Here is a 21,011-nt window from a genome sequence, read left to right on the forward strand (position 1 = left end):
CTTGTTTTACCACATACAATCCTGTAATCAAATGAAAGGACACCACACAAGTATATATTATAAAAATATATGTATTTATTACTAAATTACTCCCCAGTACTCTTTATGAGGAAAGGGGCACAAGCGTTAAATCAAAAGCACTGTTACACATATAAAGTTGCACGTTTATGGATGAGGGCGGGTGGCCACTCAGACCATATATCAAAAAAGTGGTATAAGTAACACTTTACGAACAATGGTTAGGCCTAGGGCCTAGAGATTCGCTGGGAGCAGTCAGGACAAGCAATGAAGAAGTCGGGAGTAGCCCACAGGAGACGGATGCAGCACGGAAAGTGCAGCGCGCACCAATGCACTGTCAATGGTGCGTAAAAGTCAATTAAAGTGAATAAAAAGATACTTCCGCTGAACCTAGGAACACAAAACTTTAGACACAGACCCTAGAGGTGTGTACCAGTGTAAAGACACCGGCGTTGCAAAGTTACCTCACCCACAGGCCGTGGGTGCACAGGGTCGAAGTGGCGTCGGGTTCTGTCACGCAGGTTCTGGGTGCTTGGAGCTGTTGCAGCTGCAGGCGCTGTGAAGCAGAAGTGTCCGGTGCGATCCAAGGGTGGATCGATGTAGAAAAGTACCTGAAAGCAGAGGGGACAGAGTCTGGGTCACTCAGCAGTGACCAGGGTGGAACCAGGACGGAACCAGGCAATGTCGGGCGCAATCAGGCGGTTGTCGATAGGCTTCTCTCCGCTGTCACGTGGGCTCTGGGGCATCTGCGACGTCCAGGAGCAGGTCACGATCTGTCCCACGTAGGCTCTCGCCGTCAGCACCGTCGGCTTGAAGATTGTAGCAAACAGCACTTGGCAAAAGCAATCCACGCGGAACCGGGAGATTGCTTATCACTCGAACCAGGAGGGTCAGAGTGGGTGCTCCTTTTCACAGGAGCTGGTGCAGATCTGGAGCAACCAGAAAAGCAAGTCGTATTTCGAAGTTCGTCGGCACAGGGGCCACAAGCCAGCTGGCAAGTGACCGGGCCAACGCGTCGAGCGCACACAAGCAGAAGGGCCCCACGCAGCACTCAGCGAGTGTGGAGGGGTGAGCTTTGGTGCAAGTGGAGCTCGGGGCTGGGGCTTCTCAAACCCCGGTGTACAGCTTCGAGGGTCACTCGTGGGCCGCACGGTCAGCGTCTCGTGGCCTTTTCAAGATGGCGTGCCCCACGCTTCCGGTCGCCTCCACGGGTCTCAGCTCTGCAGGGACTGTGGATCGGGCAGGTAGAAGGCAGGCAAGCTTGATCTCGTCGATCTCTGTCGCTCGAGTTCCGGCGGGAACTGCAACAAAGCAAGGGTCGAGGGCTGGATGGTGCCTGTTTGCACAGGGTGGTCACTCCTTGACCACAAGGGAGATTCTTCAGTCTTCTCACGTCGTGTAGAAAGTCGAAGGGTCCAGATTTCGTTTCTTATGTTTCTTCAGGATGATCTGAGGTCCGTTGGGACTGCTCCCCCTCTTATTCGAATCTAGGGGGTTGGACATCCTGCTAGGTCCCCTCCTATGGGTGGGACCCAGGAAGGGGGTGGTTACACCCCTCTCCTTTGATCCTGGCCGCGCTGGGACAGGGGCTGGGAGGCCCCAGAACCGGTTTGGCCGGATCCTGCAAGGGGCAGCCTTGTGCTCCCCAGGCAGTGTCTGGTTTCATTGAAACCTCCCTACTCCAATCCACTATCTCCTGTCTGGGGTGGTTTGACACCGCCCTGTGACAGGAAACTCTTTGTCCAGGCCTCCTCTGCCGGGTTTCGGTCAGCAGCAGGAGGTCAGACCCGTGTCTGTGGCAGGGGCATCCATTTTGTGGATCTGAGGCTCATTTTAAATCAACCGCGTTTCAGTAAAGTAACATGTCTTCTCCCTCTAGAAGGGTGGAATGCTATCCCCGTCGCCAGAACTGGCGAGGGGATAGTATTCCAATTCGTATGACACCTTACACGACATGTTTTGATAAAGCCAAACCAAAGTTGCTATATAACCGCGAGGATTATAATGCGCTTAAGAGTATATGGTATGGCATTATCCCGGATCAGCTTAGGGAGTTGTTCCCGACAGCTGCAGACAGGCTCAGCTCATGCCAGAGCACCATCTCACATAAAACCACGCACTCTGCCTCCAGGATTGATGAGGCCTTCCATAGGAGTGGCTTACAGGCTATATATGTGTCCAGATATAGGTTTAGATATAGGTATACTATATCTAAGCAAGGGGTGATTACACCCACTTGCCCCAGCTGAGTGATCAGCCAGTTGTGTCAATTTAAGAACCAGCCAGGGGTGGCAAAAGCTATGCTTCAGCCCCTGGTAGGCCTTGGTGGCACCTATGCCCTGGGCACCTATAGTGCATGGTACAGGGGCTGACAAGGAGTCCATTTCCAATTGTGGTATGTACCTATAGCACATGTATTACAAATTTAGAGAGAGAACAGCAGGCTGGGGGTCTGATTAGCAGGCCCACAGCCTCAGTAAGTCGAAAACCAGTGAAGCAAAAAGCAAAAATTGGGGTGACCATAGGATAGCAGACCCTACTCTCCTACAGTGACGATCATTTACACACGTTGCGCCAGAAGCGGCGATCAAACTACAAACGTTGTGCCAGAAGCGGCGATCAGAAGAGGTGAGTATGCGTATTTAAAAACATCAAAGTGCAGAAGAAAGCAAAGCGCTGAAAAGCGCTCACTCCAACATGAAACAATACTTTTAAAAGTTATTTAAAATAAAAAGTAACACACGAAGCCTCTGCAGCCTCTCTTACCAGCAGTTAGCTCCGAACTAACAACAATGCTGGATTTAAATAGTGCCTCCTATTCCAATCACTACACCGCTAACCTGCCAATTGGGGAGCAGGGCGGAAGTGAGGATGTAGGGCGGAAGTCAGAGTGCGCTCGTGTGGCCACCGCCGCTGCAAACGGCACAAGCCGTGGCGGATCGGTGCCAGGAGCGTAGATCAGTTACAATGCTAGTACTATTAAAGGACGTTGCGCCAATAGGTGGCGATCATTTACACACGTTGCGCCAGAAGCGGCGATCAAACTACAAACGTTGCGCCAGAAGCGGTGATCAGAAGAGGTGAGTATGCGTATTTAAAAACATCAAAGTGCAGAAGAAAGCAAAGCGCTGAAAAGCGCTCACTCCAACATGAAACAATACTTTTAAAAGTTATTTAAAATAACAGGTAACACACGAAGACTCTGCAGCCTCTCTTACCAGCAGTTAGCTCCGAACTAACAACAATGCTGGATTTACATAGTGCCTCCTATTCCAATCACTACACCGCTAACCTGCCAATTGGGGAGCAGGGCGGAAGTGAGGATGTAGGGCGGAAGTCAGAGTGCGCTCGTGTGGCCACCGCCGCTGCAAACGGCACAAGCTGTGGCAGATCGGTGCCAGGAGCGTAGATCAGTTACAATGCTAGTACTAGTAAAGGACGTTGCGCCAATAGGTGGCGATCATTTACACACGTTGCGCCAGAAGCGGCGATCAAACTACAAACGTTGCGCCAGAAGCGGCGATCAGAAGAGGTGATTATGCGTATTTAAAAACATCAAAGTGCCGAAGAAAGCAAAGCGCTGAAAAGCGCTCACTCCAACATGAAACAATACTTTTAAAAGTTATTTAAAATAACAGGTAACACACGAAGCCTCTGCAGCCTCTCTTACCAGCAAGGACTTACATAACTTGTAAGTCCTTGTCTCCCCCTTTATTTTTCGCAGCTTGCCCTGAAGCTTGTTTCTCAGCCCCTTCAGGTACTTTTGCTTTCCCTCCTCGAGCAGTTTTTGGAGCCATTTTGACCCCTTTGACTCCCTTGAAAGCTGCAACCGCCTCTGATACCTCTGCCTCTGTAGCCAGGATTAAGTGATACTGTTTCTGCCGGTCTTTCTGCCCTTTAAACCTGGCAGGCTCCAATTCAAGCTCAGATTCAGGCACCAGCTTTGTAAGTAGCTTCCTGCTGCGCTCACTAAGCCCCCAGCTCTGCCTGGTTGAGTGGTGAATACTGTCACGCTTCTCTCACCCTCTCTGGCCCCAAGCGGCGCTTCTATCTTACCAGTTATGCCAGCTTTACAATCTTTTGAGGCGGAGATACAAAAATCCGAGCAGCAGTGTATCCGTGTGTCCCTTGTTTTCCTCTGCAACTGCCGGTTACACCACGCCGGCTGTCTGTGGTGTCTCTGTCGTGTTTCAACAGATGCTCGATTCCTCTGAGCTCCGCTATCCCTCCTCCGTTGCAGGCAGCTGCCTGATCCGAAATCTCCTCGCACTCCGCAGGCTCCGCGGACTCCGCCGATTCTGCCTCCTCCGCTATGCTGCTGGGAACCCCACGAAAATTGCACCAGAGCTATTCCGCTAATTCCACCTCCTCCTCTGCTATGCTGCCGAGAGCGCCGTGAAGGTTGCGGAGATTGTGCCTCAGCTACTGCCGTCACTGCTGTTGCCAAAGCTGTCACTACAGCAGTGATCGACTCCAGCGCAATGCCACTCTCCATTCAGGTATTGCTGGAGACAGCGTCTTTGCTTGTACCTCGCTAGAAATCAGTGTGTATCTTCAGCTTCTGCTATCTAATCCATTATCCTCAGAATGAGCAGGTCAGCATCGGAGCGTTCTCTCCAGCCGACTAGCCAGACGCCATCTTGCTCCCTAAGATAAAGAATATATGGATATGATTAGAACCAGTGGTGAAACTAGTAGTGAAGCCAGAGACAAACTTTGAAGATCTCAGCGGTGACGTTTTCATTAACTAATATGCTTGCTTAGCAAGAGAAAAGTTGGTCTAAGAAGGGCTCAGCCTTGTTAAATGTATACAAGAGATAGTACAAGAAGTGCAAATTTTGTTCGGGGATAATATACGGGCAATATGGACAAATGGAATGAAATGCCAAGACCAATGATATTTTCACGGGGGGATCTGGTTAAAGGGGTTCTTAAGGAGAAATCAAAGTGAAGTAACTAATCCAGGTGATCTAATTTAATTATAAAGATCGGTAAAGGGGAGTCGACAGCCAGACTCCATCACAGAGGCCAGCGGCCTGCTTGCTCTAACAGGTGGGGGGAGGGGGGAGAGGGGGAGGGGGAAGGGGGAAGGGGGGGGGAAACATCACATCAAGACAAGATAGAACAAGGGGATGATTATTTTTTAAAAGATGAGAGAGCTGTAGAAAAACTGTATGCTGAACTGAGGATAAAACAAGAATATCAATGCAGATAGGCACATTGAATATATGTGGACTAAATGATGGAAGGAAGCGAAGGGAGCTGAGGGAATATTTAAAAACAATCCAGGTTGATATGCTTTGTCTACAGGAGACCCATATAGAGGTGTCCCAGAAGGGTTTATTGGGGCAGTTAGGTTTTCAAAAAGAACAAGAGGGGTGGCGGTATTAGCACGGCAAGGTATGGTGAATGTTAAAAGGCAAAAAGCTGACTCATATGGGCGTTGGGTGTTGATGGAATGCCAGGTGAAGGGATTTAATTTTACTCTATGTACAGTGTATGCCCGACAGTCGATGATCCTGAAATGCTTAATTTGATGAATACACAATTGGCTAACTGGCCCCAACCCCTGGTGGTATGTGGAGATCTTAACATTAACGGTCTGAATGGTTTATGGAAGCATGATCCGAAAAATTTTGGGGGTAGGAAAAAGAGAAGCCATCCGGCTTTGATAAGGTTAATGGAAGACAATGGCTTAATAGATATTTGGGAACCACAGCACAAGGTCGGGGGGGGGGTAGCACGTATTTTTCCGCACCCCATAAAATATTAGCAAGACTGGATTATTTTTTGGTATCCCCTACAATAGCAACTATGGGCAAAGTGAGCAAGCTTCCCCGAGTTATGTCGGATCATAATCCACTGATTTTGGATATCGTAATTGCACCACAAAATAATCAAAGTTCAAATTGGACATTCGAGAGGGCACTATTACAAGATGCCAAGTATATTGAATCTATGAGAGGATGGCTGAAATAATTTTTTGAGGTTAATAGAGGAACAGCTTCCCCAGCTATAGTTTGGGATACAATGAAAGCAGGCATAAGGGGGGCGACACTCAGTTATTCAATTAGACGAAATAAGGCAGAAAGGGAGGAGATGGCAGGGAGAATAAGAACGGTTGCAAATATTGAGGAAGAACTAGTTGTAGCTATAAGGTCTAAACAAGACACTATTGTAATATCACAGAGATTAGCAGTGGCTAAAGCAGCTGTGGGGGAGATATTTGCGTCTAAAGCAGCAGGGAAATATCTGGTTTGGAGGAAAGAACAGTATGAATACAGCGAACAGATCGGCCGCATATTAGCCTCGCGAACAAGACAGGTGGCCACAAAGGGTGATATCGCAGAGGTAATGCTTCAAGATGGCAGTATGGCGACAGCACCAAGGGATATATGTGCCAGGTTTCAAAAATTTTATCAAATACTTTATAATCCTGATCAGGGGGGTGAGAAGTATGAGATAGAGGAATTTCTGGAAGGTGCTAATTTAGAACAACTGGAGGCTGCTGACAAAGGGGCCTTGGAAACGATGGTTAGTCGAGGGGAAATGCATAAAGCAATTTTGGATCTTCCAGCAGGGAAAGCTGTTGGTCCTGATTCTATACCATTAGAATTTTATAAAATCTTTTTACCTGAAATAGAAGGGGATTTTTATAATTTAATAATCAATATCCAAAAAGGTATCCCTCCCCCAGAGTCATGGAGTGAAGCAACTATGATAGTGTTTATTAAAAAAAATAAACCACCAACTAATCCTGGGTCATATAGACCAATAAGTTTAATGAATAGCAATGCAAAAATCTATTCGAAAATCATGGCAAATAGATTGGGGAAGGTAATAGGCAAGATAGTATCCCCCAGACAGCATGGGTTTATCCCTGGGAGAGGCACCACAGAACATATCAGGAGAGTTGTAACCCTGTTTGATGGAACGGCAGCCTCACGGGACCCTATGTCATTAATATTATTAGATGCAGAAAAGCATTTGATAGGGTCTCGTGGGGATTACTCTGGGCAGTATTAGAGAAGGTAAACCTTGGGAGTGGCTTTATAAAGGCTGTCAGGGCATTATATGTCAATCCAAGAATAAAACTTAGAATTATGGGCGAAATGAGCAAAGAGATAATGATTGGGCGGGGAACCAGACAAGGATGTCCTTGCTCTCCACTTCTCTTCGCCCTATATATATAGATGCATTAATTAGGAAAATAGAACAGAATATAGATATACGGCCAATTGTCTTGAATGGACATGAAACAAAAATTCTGGGGTATGCGGACGATCTGGCGGTCACATCCTGTGATCCAGAAATGGCACTACGGGCAATAGAAGCAGAGGCAGCTATATATGGAAAATTATCACGATACAAGCTAAACGCAGATAAAACACAAGTTGTAATAAATCAAAAAATAACGTTGGCAGATCAAAGAGTCACCGAGACAGCGGTATATTTAGGGGTTTCAATCTCCTCTGATATTGCAACAGTAGTGGGGAAGAATTTAGAACCTATAATACGTAAGGCTAAAATTGATTTTAATCGATTAAATAATCTACATTTGACTACAATTGGCCGATGCAACCTGATAAAAATATCCTTTGTGCCTAAAGTGCTTTATCTTTTTAGGTCCATTCCCCTACTATTTGATAATAAATGGTTCAGGGAGCTAAAAGGGGTAACAAATAGGTTTATATGGGCAGGAGGAAGAACACGCCGCAGCCAAAAATTTCTGTTGTTGCCCCGAGAACGTGGTGGGTTGATGCTTCCTGATTTCAAAGCCTACTATTGGGCAACAGTTCTACAATATATAAGAGGGATGCTGGGGGGAGATATAACGGATAAATGGAGAGGGAGGGATACGATTCCGGATGTATATGAGCTTTTGGTCAAGGATTCGGACAGATGGTTGCTCAAATATGATGAGAAAAGCTATTACAAGAAGGTACGTTTAAAGACTCTGGGGGCTGCAATAATCATATGGTCTACCATTAAAAAGAAGCTAAAATTGGGTAGAATTAACTATTATACACCACTATATGGGAATCCATCGCTCCCAGGAATATTCCATGATTCCATAATGAAAGATTGGGACAGGCAAGGGGTAAAAACTATAGGAGACCTCGTAGGGCCGACAGGGGTAATCATTACATATGAAAACGCGCAACGGCTTTATAATTTAAGGCATAGAGATTTTTATAAATATTTACAAATTAGGTCAGTCCTATTAAGAAAGAGGGGCGGGGATGTTGATATGCGAAAGGAAGACCTGATGGAAGATTTAAGAAATGAAACAGGGTGCTCTATATCGCAGCTGTATGGCGAAATATGTAAATACAAGGAGGATGACTCTAAAAAAATGTTTGAGAAATGGGGAACTAAACTAGGGCTGACAGGGAATGAGGCTGAGAAATCGTTAAAAATGTCAAATACGGTGCTGACAGCAACAAATTTGCAAACCCAGCAATATAAAACATTGTTTGAACTGTATCATACCACCACAGGGTGGCACAGTGGGGTGGAATAAGCGGGATAACCTGCCCAAGATGTCACTCTACCCAAGCTGATACGATTCATATGTTTGCTTCATGTCCTATCTTAGATAGCTATAAACAGGAATTGGAACAATTTTTTAATAATTCACTGGGAATGAATATATCACCGTTGGATGAAGTAATGATTTTAGGGGTAGCTAAAGATGGCTTGGTAGTACATCACTATGAGTTTTTGTATATAGCCATGGTATTAAGTAGATTATGCATAGCATCACTATGGAAAGATCCTAGACCACCGACAGTACATCAATGGGTTTCTAGGCTGTTGGCGATCTTCACCTTGGAACAGGCTCTATATGAAAAAAAGGGAAGGGTAAGAAGAGAAGCTGCGAGACGAATATGGGCTCCAATAATAGCATGGAAGCAAAAGCTGGTGGAGTTATAAGCATACAGTAAGATAATTAATATTTTGCCTTATGTTGCATTTTGCAAAAACTAGTATGGATAGGATTTACTAAATGAAAGCATGAATTTATGAACTTGTTAAGGAATTAATTTTTTATAATGAATGTTATCTGATTTTTTTTATCTTGGTGAAATACATAATGAAAATGAAATTGTAATCTTGATGTTGATGAATAAAAAAAAATAAAAAAAAAAAAGCAATTGCCGTTGAATTTGTTTCGAGGGACGAGTGGAAGGAGTCGTTCTGTGTAGCTGTAGAATCCCTCTCTGTTGGCATATCGGGCAAGAGGATGGATGGGGGGCATAACCAGGGATTTTCACTAATTTGTGATCCCAAGCCCCAGAGCTGAAACTGAAAAGGAAGGAGAGATAAAGAAGAGAAAGAAGCAAGATTGGAAAAAGAGATATATGATAAAAACATGTGTGATAGAAAGAAAGAATAGGGAGTGTAGTAGAAGGGTTGAAGACTGTAAAGAAGAATATAAGAAAAAGGATCATATCTACATAGAAGTTAAAACAATGGAAGGGTGGGGGGACCACATGGAATGATGACGCACCTGGACTCCATGAGGTAAGGCAGGGAAGACCTTTGGACGTAAACAAAATACAAAACTAGTAGATCAGGCACATGAGGTTAGGTCCTGTGTGAGTAGAAACCAAGGAACCAGGAAAGAAAGTACAGGATGGATTATGACATAACATATTGTGAGATCAGACATTATAAGGTCATAACCTGAAATAGAAGAGGTTAATGAGAGCAAACCTACCATTATACCATGGCAAAAACTATGCTAAGCTTCTATAGGTAAGACAACATACTGAGAATCTAATCCCTATTCAAGAGTATAACAGAAGAAAAGCTATTTAAGGCGAGTGCTGGAAATGTCCATCTTTTCTGGGCATTGTGTATTAAGGAAACTCTTCAGCTTTGTTGTGTCCTCGTAAGTCACGGTGTTGTTGTTAAGGATGACTTTAAACAAGCAAGGATAAAATAATCCGAAACGTGATCCAATTGAATGCAACACTGGACATATAGGAAGGAATTCTTTACATCTATCCACTGTGGATTTGGCATAGTCCTGTGAAAAGAACAATCCGTGACCAAAAAATGAAATACGCTTCAGGAGCCTTACAGCTGATAGTACTTTGAGGAGATGTGTATAATCAAGAAAATACAACATGACTCCTCTTGGTCTTTTCGTACTTGAGGATTATTGATACAATGGGCCCCGTCTGTGAGCACGTTGCATGTTAAGAGTAGTATCCTCCGGTAGATTCAATATTGACGGTAAATTCTTTTTGAAAAAAGGAGATTTGATCCGACCCCTCCACGCCTTCAGATAATCCATAAATGCGAAGGTTGTTGCACCTATTCCTGTTCTCAAGGTTTTCAACCTGTTTTAGCAAGGATCTATTTGGCAATGAAAAATGTCTACTTTGGTGAAAGATATATGGAGAGTTTCAACATTATGTTCAACCTTGGTGACTCTTTCTTCCAGTTTTTCCCAACCGTCAGTTAGAATTTGTATTTTAGAGTTAGTCCCTTCAACAAATGATCGTAAATCTCAAATTTTCTCCAGAAGAAGATCTATGGAGACAGATGAAGATGTCTTCGGTGGAGAAGGATGGATCCTTTTTAAGGCCTTTAGTTGTTACTTTAGTAAGAGAAGAGAAACCATTAGCCACGGCTGAAGAAGCAGCTGTTTTGGGTATTGGAACATGGGAGTCTACCATCTTAATGAAGTTTGCACGTGACTTTGAACGAATAATGAATCTGAGATGTGAAGATACTTGCAATGAAGATGCTTTTTTTAAATAACCCATGCAATGGAAGAAGTTAAAACCTATACAGAAGAGGTTGTGTAAAACTGCAAGGTAAAACATAAGTGCTTAATTCCATCTAATAATAATGAAGAAGATATACTGTAATGGGAATTACGTGCATTTGGCGCATGACAGGATATCAAAGCACACACTTACCAATAAGCATGAAGTAAGATACAAAAAAGGTAACTATTTGCTTAAAGGAAACAAGCATTGGCATAGCCAATAGGTCTCACCTTTGGGACCTTATAAGTATTTAGTCATGCAGCACAATATCCTTACTGCAACAACATTAACTGTTGCATGGCTAAACACTTATAAGGTTCCAAAGGTGAGACCTATTGGCTAAGCCCATGCTTGTTTGTTGTTAATTGCGCCAAGCATGAGGTTGTAAGACTAGCACACACTGCTACCTAGAACAGCACTTGGACGTCTGGAGAAAGAGAGATTGGGAAGACAAACAGAGAGGCGGTATCCGGGCCCACTGCAGCCCGGGCCACACTCAGAGGAAGGAAGCTGAAAGCCGTGGTAATTTCTTCCTGAATGTTGAAAACCATAACTTTTCTATCTTATATTAACCCAAAATAACTTTTATTAGCAATGTTTCTTTAAGTTTTCTTTCACAACTGTTTATTACTGATATGGCTTAGCACTTTGATGCACACATGGGATATGCCAATTCACATCCCCAAATGAATAAATAAATAGAGACATGATGGCTGAGAAGAGGCTTCAGAAAGCAAGAGATTGATACAAGATATATCTGGGAAAATAGAGAACATTCAAGAGAAGAGTGTGAGAAAATGGGAAATAGAATGAGTGAAAAAAACCTGAGAGATGAGAAGGGCGAATTGTGGGAGAGGGGAGAGAAAAAGAGCGCATCGAAAGAAGACAGATGAAGGGACAGAGATGGAGAGATAGATAAGAACACAGAATGGGTGCATAAATGAGTAGAGGGAAAGTAAGAAGAAGAAGATAGAAAGGAACGAGAAGAAAAGTGATGGAATGTGACAAACAGGGGGCACGAAAGGGAAATGGAGAGTGAGTGAATGCAGCATATGCCCTTAGAAGAAGGAAATGGTGAGCTTTATGTAGAACTATAGAAAGGAAGGCAGATTAAGGGGGGCGTCAAGGTGGGGAAGGGGGGCGAGAAGAAAAGAAAAGAGAGCTGGGAGTCGCGGGTGAAGGAAATAGATTGGGAACAATGTGATAAGAAATGTGTGGCTATCAAGTGAGAAGAAGAAATGATGAAAGGAGATGGCTGGCAGGTATCTGCTCCCTCTTCTAATTGCTTACAGTGAAGCACAATATGCTTTGTTAGTTGCCAGCGTTGTCGCAGTCCTTTGTGGCAGAGGGGGCCCAGGCGAAGCCTCCCATCTTCCTCCTTTGATTTGGAAAAGTTCTGATTAAAAGGAAGAGCAGAGGGAAGTGTCTTGTTGATTTCTTCCCCTCGCAGCTGTGTTTACCCCCTGTCACAGGAGAGGTTGAGGGGGGCTTACCTGCATCTTGAAAGGAGGGCACGCTAACAGCCCTGACAAGACACTCTTTTGTTGCGCTTCTTGGAATAGAAAACTGGCCGTTAAGGCATGAAACAAAGAGAAGAAATGGAGAAAGAAGGCAAAGGCAAGCCAAATATCAGCAGTTGGTATGACAAACAGAGGAACATGTTGGTTTTTAAATGGAAGAAGTGCCTTCCCATTGGGATATTTTTTTGTCAAATACTTAGTTTGAGATATTGTTAAACAAGCATTAGCCGCAAGGCCGATGTGGCTGTGAAAGTAAAAGCGATCACGCGTGTGTGCGTGCGTGCATATTTAGCTCTTTTTTCAAAGCACATACTCGTGCTTTTGATGCGCTGCTGCGCACTGTCGCAAGCTGTATGCCGCCACAAGCACGAGTATGTGCTTTGTAAAAAGAGTTGCACGACAGCTAAAGGTCTCCTAAGCAAGTGCATGCACACTGCATAGGCGAGATCTAAAAAGTGTATGAAATGTAAGTCACCACAATTCAATACAGAAGTGTGTCTACAACAGAGCCAGCCATATAACATGCTAAATTTAATACCAGAGCCAAGAGAGCCACTTTAAATAATAACTTCATGGCACATTTATAACAATGCAGGCTCTGAGGAAATCAACTGAGAAATGCAGATGATGTCACATACATAAACTGGCAGTATAGAAATGAGGTTGCTGAAATGCCTATTTAAAGCATATTGATACAGAAGACAAGTGCATGGAAATAAGGTGGAAATTCACTTTTCTGCATAATTTCTGGTGTCAAACAACAATAGTCAGTAGTCGGAAGTCTGTAAATGAATTAATTCACTGCCCCTCAGTGAAAAGACACAGCGCGCAGTGAAAACAATCTCCTCAACGTGCAGGTTGCTTTGAAGTGACAGCCCTCGATATGTTTAGTCAGGAAATTATATAGTACCGAGAGGGGGCATTGCACGTCAAAGTGAGGCAATAAATCACTGCAAAGGTTAACTTTAAACACCATCTCAGGCTGGTGTAATTCATTGTCATCCATAAATCTGTGCAGTTAGTTAAAGTGTAACACAAGAAAGGAAAGGCTCCCTCAGCGCGGGCAAACTGTCACAAATAACTCAGCTGTGAGCGAAATGCCTCTTAAAAGGTCAAAGCTTGACAGAAAAGAGACACAAATACTTCCATCTGGAGGCGTTAAATTCCAACCTTGATTTATGCAGTTTGCCGACCCTTGAGACTCGGGTGCTGCTTGAAAATCCCTCCGAGAGCCCTGTCCCCTCAAGCGAGTCACGGGAGTGCCGCCACCTTCCTCGGGTGCTACCGCCCCTGCCCGCAGCACTTTCATTAGTGCCAGACAGCTCAGGGCACTGAACAACTCCCAAAGATTCCGGGAAGCCACCCCAGAGAACCTGTCCGAACAAGCCACCCCTGGTGTTGTAGGCGGGGCGGGCGGTTGGCGGTGCTGGGGGTGGGCATCCCGGGGCAGGGGCGTAGGAGACACTAAAATTCTGGGGGGGACAGGGACAACCTTGTGGACTTTCCAGTGACCTTATACAAATCACTGCCCGTTAAACAAATACAATCGCATACTTTCGAAGTGAAATATTAAGAAAAGCAGGCATGTTGTCACAGTTTTCATGTATGCTTTATTGTTATTTACATTCATATAGTAATCAGACCAAATGTTAAAGAACGATGTATATGAATCTTGCAGCACCAAGCAAACATAGGTTGCTGACTTAGGGTGGGGGCGTCGTGTTTGCAAGTGCATTATGATTTGAAAAGTACCTGCTGCTGCATTCCTGGTCTCCAGCAATTTTCAGGCAACAATAAAAATGTGAAGATAACTTTGGTGATTAATGTTCTTTATTGAGAGAGATTGAAGGTTTGTCTAGTGGAAGCTTTGACTCTTGGTAAGGTAGACACAGTGGGTTAATATGCCTGCTGCAAAGAATGTGTAGCACGCAGATTACAAAATGCATATCATGTAAATTGGTCAGTGACTTACTGCTTTTGTCTGAGAGATTCTTTTGCTATTCGCAATTTATAAGTTAAAATCGTAACATTGAACAGTGAGCTATTAACCGTCATCAAAGAGCTGCATGAAAACTTCAAGGTATAGATTAGAACATTATGATTTTTCCCCACTCTTTCCTTATCCTAAAATTGGAAAACGGGTTCATTAGGATAGAAATCAATTCTGATTATTGAAGAGAACCCCCCAACCATGGTGTTATGTTTAAAATTCTGAGTTTGTGCTTCTTTAGTGTTGCAAAGCCATCCTGTGCCCTCCCCAACGTTTTGCTGACTGGTACTGCTGGTACCTGAACAGGCACAGAGCCAGTGCTATTCTGAAAGAGACACTTAAAGATACTGTGAAACACCTACATACACTAGGGTGCACTGTGGATTGGGGTACCCCTATGATTGGCATTACCTCTCCTATAAGACCCTAGTTAATAATAGGGCAGGGAGATTAGAACTACCTTTAAGTCCCTAGATTAGAATAGGGCATGGCAGTGTAGAGGCCAGCAGCCCTTTCTGCGTTTGCATGTGTGCACTGCTGAAGCCTGAGGTCAGTTTAAAAGTAGCCCTGTGTTGAAGGACTGCTTTTAAAATGCAAATTGTGCCCAAACCCGATTTTTGGGTTTGGGGAACTTATAAATTGATCAACTACAATGCTGGGGCAAAATTAAGTTAAGTGGAAAAAAAAATTCACTTAACTATGGCTGTATCCTATTTGCCACATAATACATCATTTGCTGCATAATCTAACGATTTGACCCAAAACAATTTTGTAGCTCAAACAGTTAAAAAATTACTAAAATAAATGTGACTTATGTTGCTGTGAAGTGTAGGGCCCTGTGCTGCATTTGTATGTTACACAGGTACTAATGAGGCAAAAGCTTTGCAGAGGCTGTTAGTATGTATAAATATGTTAAAATAATAAAGTATCATAAAATGCACCGCATTACGCTGCAGCATTTTTATTGTTGCATCATTTAGTCAACACTGCAACATAATTTTGGCATCCATTGCTGCATAACTCTAGTGGCCCGAAAGAAGGCTGCACATGTTAAAAGTGTTTGTGCTTGAAGCAGAGACCATGAAGTTTGCAGACTTAGGGGCTTATTACGAAGGCAGGCAGACTTCAGTCCGTCTGCCATCGAATCGGGGAATGGGACCGCTGGGCTTCAAGAAGGCGGCCCGACGATAGGCATTACAATGCAACGGCCACTATGGCGTTCGCAGTGCCTATCTTTTACATTGCAGCAGGTGCTGCTGGCTGCATCATCTGCCGCAATGTAAAAACTGACATGTCAATCAATCAATCATGGGACAAACACAAACGCGCCTCAGCAATGGACGCGGATGCGTATGGAGGAGACTTGAATAATTGATACCGGTAAGATTACCCCCCCGCGTAACTACATTACAAACCTTGGATGCACTCGGGGACTCGAATGCCCGTCATTTTAATTTGATAATACACGTTGCCATTTTCGCGGAGCACCGAAGCGCTAAATTCAACCAGTCACTACTTTTCCCTCCGACAATACGATTACGGGCGCGATCGAACGCCCATCACTTGATCCTCACGACTCACATAGCAAACGAAAAGCACCCGGTTCTTGTAGCTTGTGATTGAAATATGCCCATAAGTGTGTCAACACAGAGCATAGTAGTGCCAAAGTCAATAAGACATCTCTCCCCTTATTTTTAGAATCGTTTGAAGAAAGTGAAAAATCTGACCACGCGTTCATATTGCCGATTTATGTAAGTACTCAGATTGATGCATGCCATCATTTTGATCTGCACCTTTGACTAACTCTAATCATGCTCAATTAATTCTATACATTACAGCCACATGAGCAAACCATCCTGTGGGAGACCGACCACTGGAAATTTATACACAGGTATGATCTGAGAGAGTGTGTGACTGCTTGAAGTTGAGTGTTGCCTAGCATGACTGACAGAATGTTTATTTATTTATTTTTGTAGATTGAGCCCACACGGTCCTGATGAGAATCCCTGCCACATAAGGGATCCGAAACGCGTCGACCCCTGTTCTCTTGAACCTCCGTTTTCTTAATAGACCAATCTCCTCATGACTAAAACTTAAAAATTGAACTACTGGATGGTCTATTGCATAAAATATGCTTGAACAAATCTTGTACTAAGCACTAGTATCCGCACCTGTAGTTTAAAAAGAACTTTATTTAAAACAGGGCGTTTACATTTACTTCAGAACAGTCAATTTTCGGCATATTGTTGTCAATTTGTCTAGTCTTGTATGTCTATGTCTCTAAGTGTACTAAGTGTAGTCTTTTTGAATGTTTTATGTGTCCCCCAAACGTTTTGCAAAATGATACATATTGGATTTGAGTTGTGATAATTTGTTGTTCTTGTTCATATTGGATGTTTATTGTATATACCTTACAAGTCTCTTCTTTTGTGAAAGAATGTTTGTTTAAAAGTATTCTTACAACCAAAAAGAAAAATATATAAAAGAAAATCAAAAATAAAAAGAATTATTCATACGATTGTAGACTGAAAGATTGGTCTTTCTGAATTGAGGATTGTTACTCAATTTTTTGAAATTAGTGAATTGAAGTGCAGTACTGGCATCTCTTTGTTGATTCAATCAATCAATCATAGCATTTCTAAAGCATACTACATACCCGTGATGGTCTCAAGGCCCTAGGGGGAACTGCTACTGTTTCAAGAGCCATGTCTTGAGGAGTCTCTTGAAGGTTAGAAGGTCTTCGGTTTGTGGTAGGACGATGGGGAGGGTTTTCCATGACTTGGTGGCGAGGTGGGAGAATGATCTGCCACCGGTGGTCACTCTTCGGATGCGGGGGACAATGGCGAGGGTGTGGTCTGCGGAGCTGGCGGGCGGGGGTGTAGAAGCCGAGTCGTCTGTTGAGGTATGCCGGTCCGGTGTCGTGGACTGCCTTGTGTTCATGGGTGAGGAGCTTGAAGGCTATCCTCTTGTTGATGAGGAGCCAGTGCAGGTCTTTCAGGTGGGGTGTGATGTGGCTGTGGCGGGGTATGTTGAGGATCAGTCGTGCGGAGGCATTCTGGATGCATTGCAGTCGTGACAGGAGTTTGGCCGGGGCTCCTGCGCACAGTGCGTTGCCGTAGTCCAGTCTACTGCTGACGAGAGCTTGGGTAACCGTCCTTCTAGTTTTGGTGGGGATCCACTTGAAGATCCTGCGAAGCATGCGGAGGGTGTGGAAGCAGGTGGAGGAGACGGTGTTGACCTGATTTGTCATGGAGAGTGTGGGGTCGAGGATGATCTCTAGGTTTCGTGCGTGGTTGGTGGGTGCTCCTAGTGCCGTGGGCCACCAGGAGTCGTCCCAGGCCGATGGGGTTGAGACGAAGATGAGAATCTCTGTCTTGTTCGAGTTCAGCTTCAGTCGGCTGTCCCTCATCCAGTCGACGACAGCCTTCATTCCTTCGTGGAGGTTGGTTTTGGCAGTGTGGGGGTCCTTGGTGAGCGAGAAGATCAGCTGGGTGTCGTCGGCGAAGGAGATGATGTTTAAGTCGTGCTGTCAGGTGACGTGGGCGAGTGGTGCCATGTAGACGTTGAACAGGGTTGGGCTGAGGGATGAGCCTTGGGGTACGCCGCAGATTATCTTGGTGGTTTTGGAGCAGAAGAGGGGAGGCGGACGCTCTGTCAGGTCCCATGTCTGGGGGCTGAGGGGAAAGGGGCCCGCTATGGGCCTCCAATGTCCCTTTCCGCCAACTTTTCCATGGCGGGTGAACTGCCATGGATAGGCTGGCGGGTAAGGGATATCGTAAGCCCTACTGTGGTGCCTAGTAGGCACCACCAGCATTGTAAGAACCAAGAGCCCCTCCACCGCACTGGTGGGCTCAAAGAGCCAGTCGGGTGCGTGGCGGTTGGTCTTTCCGACCACCAGGAAAGCACCCGCCATTGTAACATGGTTGGCGTTGATGCAGTCACCGATGACAGTAGGACCACCAATGACGGGGTGACTTGGCAGTTCCACCTTTATTATAATCACCCCCTAAGTTTGGTGTGCATGCAAATCCTACATTGCCAACCCCTGGTAAGTTGCACCCCTACTGCTGAAAAAGGCCAATGGAGGTACCAATGGGTGCGGTGGACTAGCCTCAAAGATCTTGTGACCTCAGTGACAGTCACTGTCGATCTAGGGTGTGCTTCTTTGTATGCCTGCTCTCAAGACTGGAGGTGAACTTCCAGGTTAACTCACACTTGCCACCGTTGGGGTGCACCTGCGGGTGCTAAGACACCAGGGCTTCTAAAGTCTATTGGGCCTTCTAAGGTGTAGTATCGAAATGAGCTCTGTCAGGAGTGTGGTCTGATAGACTGGTCATGAAGGCTGAAAATGGTGCTGCAGTTCCGATTTCAGCAGCTCTGGCCAGAGTGCCACATCCCCTCCCACACTGAACACCATAGTGCCCCCCTGAGAGAAACCTGCACTGCCTTCAGCTACAACTCAATTGAGCTTCAACTAAATTCATCTTATGCACTAGACAACAGTAAAATGCTGCCTGATAAAAAATGAATAACACCCTGAAAAAAGCAAACACTCATAAGGAATGCAAGAATAAGTAAATCATGTGAAATGTATTCAGGAACAACATGGTTACCCTAACAGTTTTAAACTCATTATTCAGAAATCAGTAAGTGGTTTTGCCTGAAAAATTCAGGACATGGCTACAGGACCAGGAAGGGACCCGTTTCAATGTCCATTGCTTATATCCTTTCAAAATGTAAAGTTTGGTAAAAAAAAAAATCACATCCCTGAACACAGAGCCGCAGTACACATTTTATAAGCTACAATAATTAAAACAGTTGAAAACGATCATATTAAACATTTCTACTCCACCCATCAACCAGGTATTGCAGTCCGTTTAGAAATGGTGCACTTCCCGTGGGAAAACAATGTTGTTCAAAGGAAGAAGAAAAAAAGAAAGTAGCGCTTTCACTGGCAAACTCTGTAAAGTGGCGCAAATGTATGTGGGTGTAAATAACAATCTGGCCTGTCTGCTGACCACTCTGGATTCCTTAATTTAGGTATTTCATTTTTTTTTCTCTCCGTCCCGAGGTTTTTCGTGGGAATTATAAAACGGTCAGTAAATGAGGAAATATCCCGCCAGTGTCCGCCTATTTTGGATCCATTTCCCAGAGAAACAAATAAAGAAAAGGAGATGCAAGAGCGAGCAATAAGAGCTCTTGAAAGCAGAATTTAAGGAGGAGCGAGACAGAGACAGAAATGGGTATGAAGGAAAAGAGACAGTTTTTCCCCTTCTCTGCCCTTCCCAGGCCTCCGAGCCTTCTGCAGAATAAAAAAAGGGCAGAGGGCAAGTGGTCTCTTTGACTCCAAGTAGGTGAAGTACAGGGCCATTAGGTAGCGCTTTCGCGTGCTAATGGCCCTGCTGAATAACGGAAGGGAGAGGGGAAATGCTTTTGTCTCCTCGTCCCCCCCACCCATGTCCCCCGTGTCCCCCCACTCCAAAATCTGGGGGGGGGACATACCACCGCGTCCCCCACACTTCCTACGCCCATGTCCCGGGGTCCCTGCAAGGGCGCCGGACCTTGACTTGGCGACTGGCAGTGGGCGGCGTGTTGGATCCGACCGGCAATGGTTTGGTACATTGCTTATGTTCATACATTTCCATTGTTTAATCTATGTTCTAAATCCTATGCAGCTGCCGCCATTTCTTGATCGCATTAGGATGCCACGTGTGGGTACTCTCAATATAGTACATTTAAAAATGTTCTGCTCTGCGCACTTATCACACTCAGGTGTTGATCTGAGCACTTGCTGCCACATGTGGGCAGAGTGCAGTGCGCTGGGCCATTGCTGGTTGGTCCTTGTGTGCTGCCTACTATGGTTGAGGTTTTTTGCTGTGGAGATTTCGGGGGCTCTGCATCCGGTGCTGCTGGCAGCTGTTGCCCTTCTGACATCACTCCAGGTGTACTGAATATATAGAGTACATGTAAGTTCAAAATAAGGAAGAAACTCTCTAGTTTACCACACACAGTTACTTCCTGTTATAGCTACCGCAGGAGCAGTGACACTTTCGATGAAAACCCACTGCTTTGTGTTTGTCTAGTTGGTGTGACTGAGCCATCAGATACAGATCCTTGTCACCCCAAGCATCCTCTTGAGGAGCCTGAACCATAGGATAGGCCACTCCCTCGCACTGATCTGAACCACTCGCAGTTGTTCAAGCATCGGGCAATCCCCACCCCATGCAGACCAATCACATGTAGGGCCACGAGACACCGCATGGACTCACCAATGATTCTCACCTGCTAGGGCGACACAGGCTCCAAACTCCTCCTTTCCCACCAGCCTATCCCTTGCGACCACCCTTCTGCTCTGGAAATCTTGATCATCAAGACAGGTGGGGTTAACTTTAAGTACCCCTTTACTACCATGAGAAGTTTCTTTTAATCAGCAGCAAGTCCCCTGCACATAGCGCCATAGGGCTTGCCCCTCTCTTATCCTCAAATTGTTTTTTAGCTGCATCTTATTTCCTCATAACCCTTTAAAGCAAAGCACAATCATCACCAATGTTGTCATCATCACACGCCAATTTTAAAGCGTTTAACCACTCAGGATACAGCCTGGTTTTTGTCTCCCTTCCCCTCACTACTACTATATTGATGTTCAGTTTTAATTGGTATTACACCCAGGGCAGGGCCGGAGTTAGCACATTCTCA

The sequence above is a fragment of the Lissotriton vulgaris genome, chromosome 4_1 (genome assembly GCF_964263255.1).
Source record: "Lissotriton vulgaris chromosome 4_1, aLisVul1.2, whole genome shotgun sequence".
NCBI lineage: Eukaryota > Metazoa > Chordata > Amphibia > Caudata > Salamandridae > Lissotriton > Lissotriton vulgaris.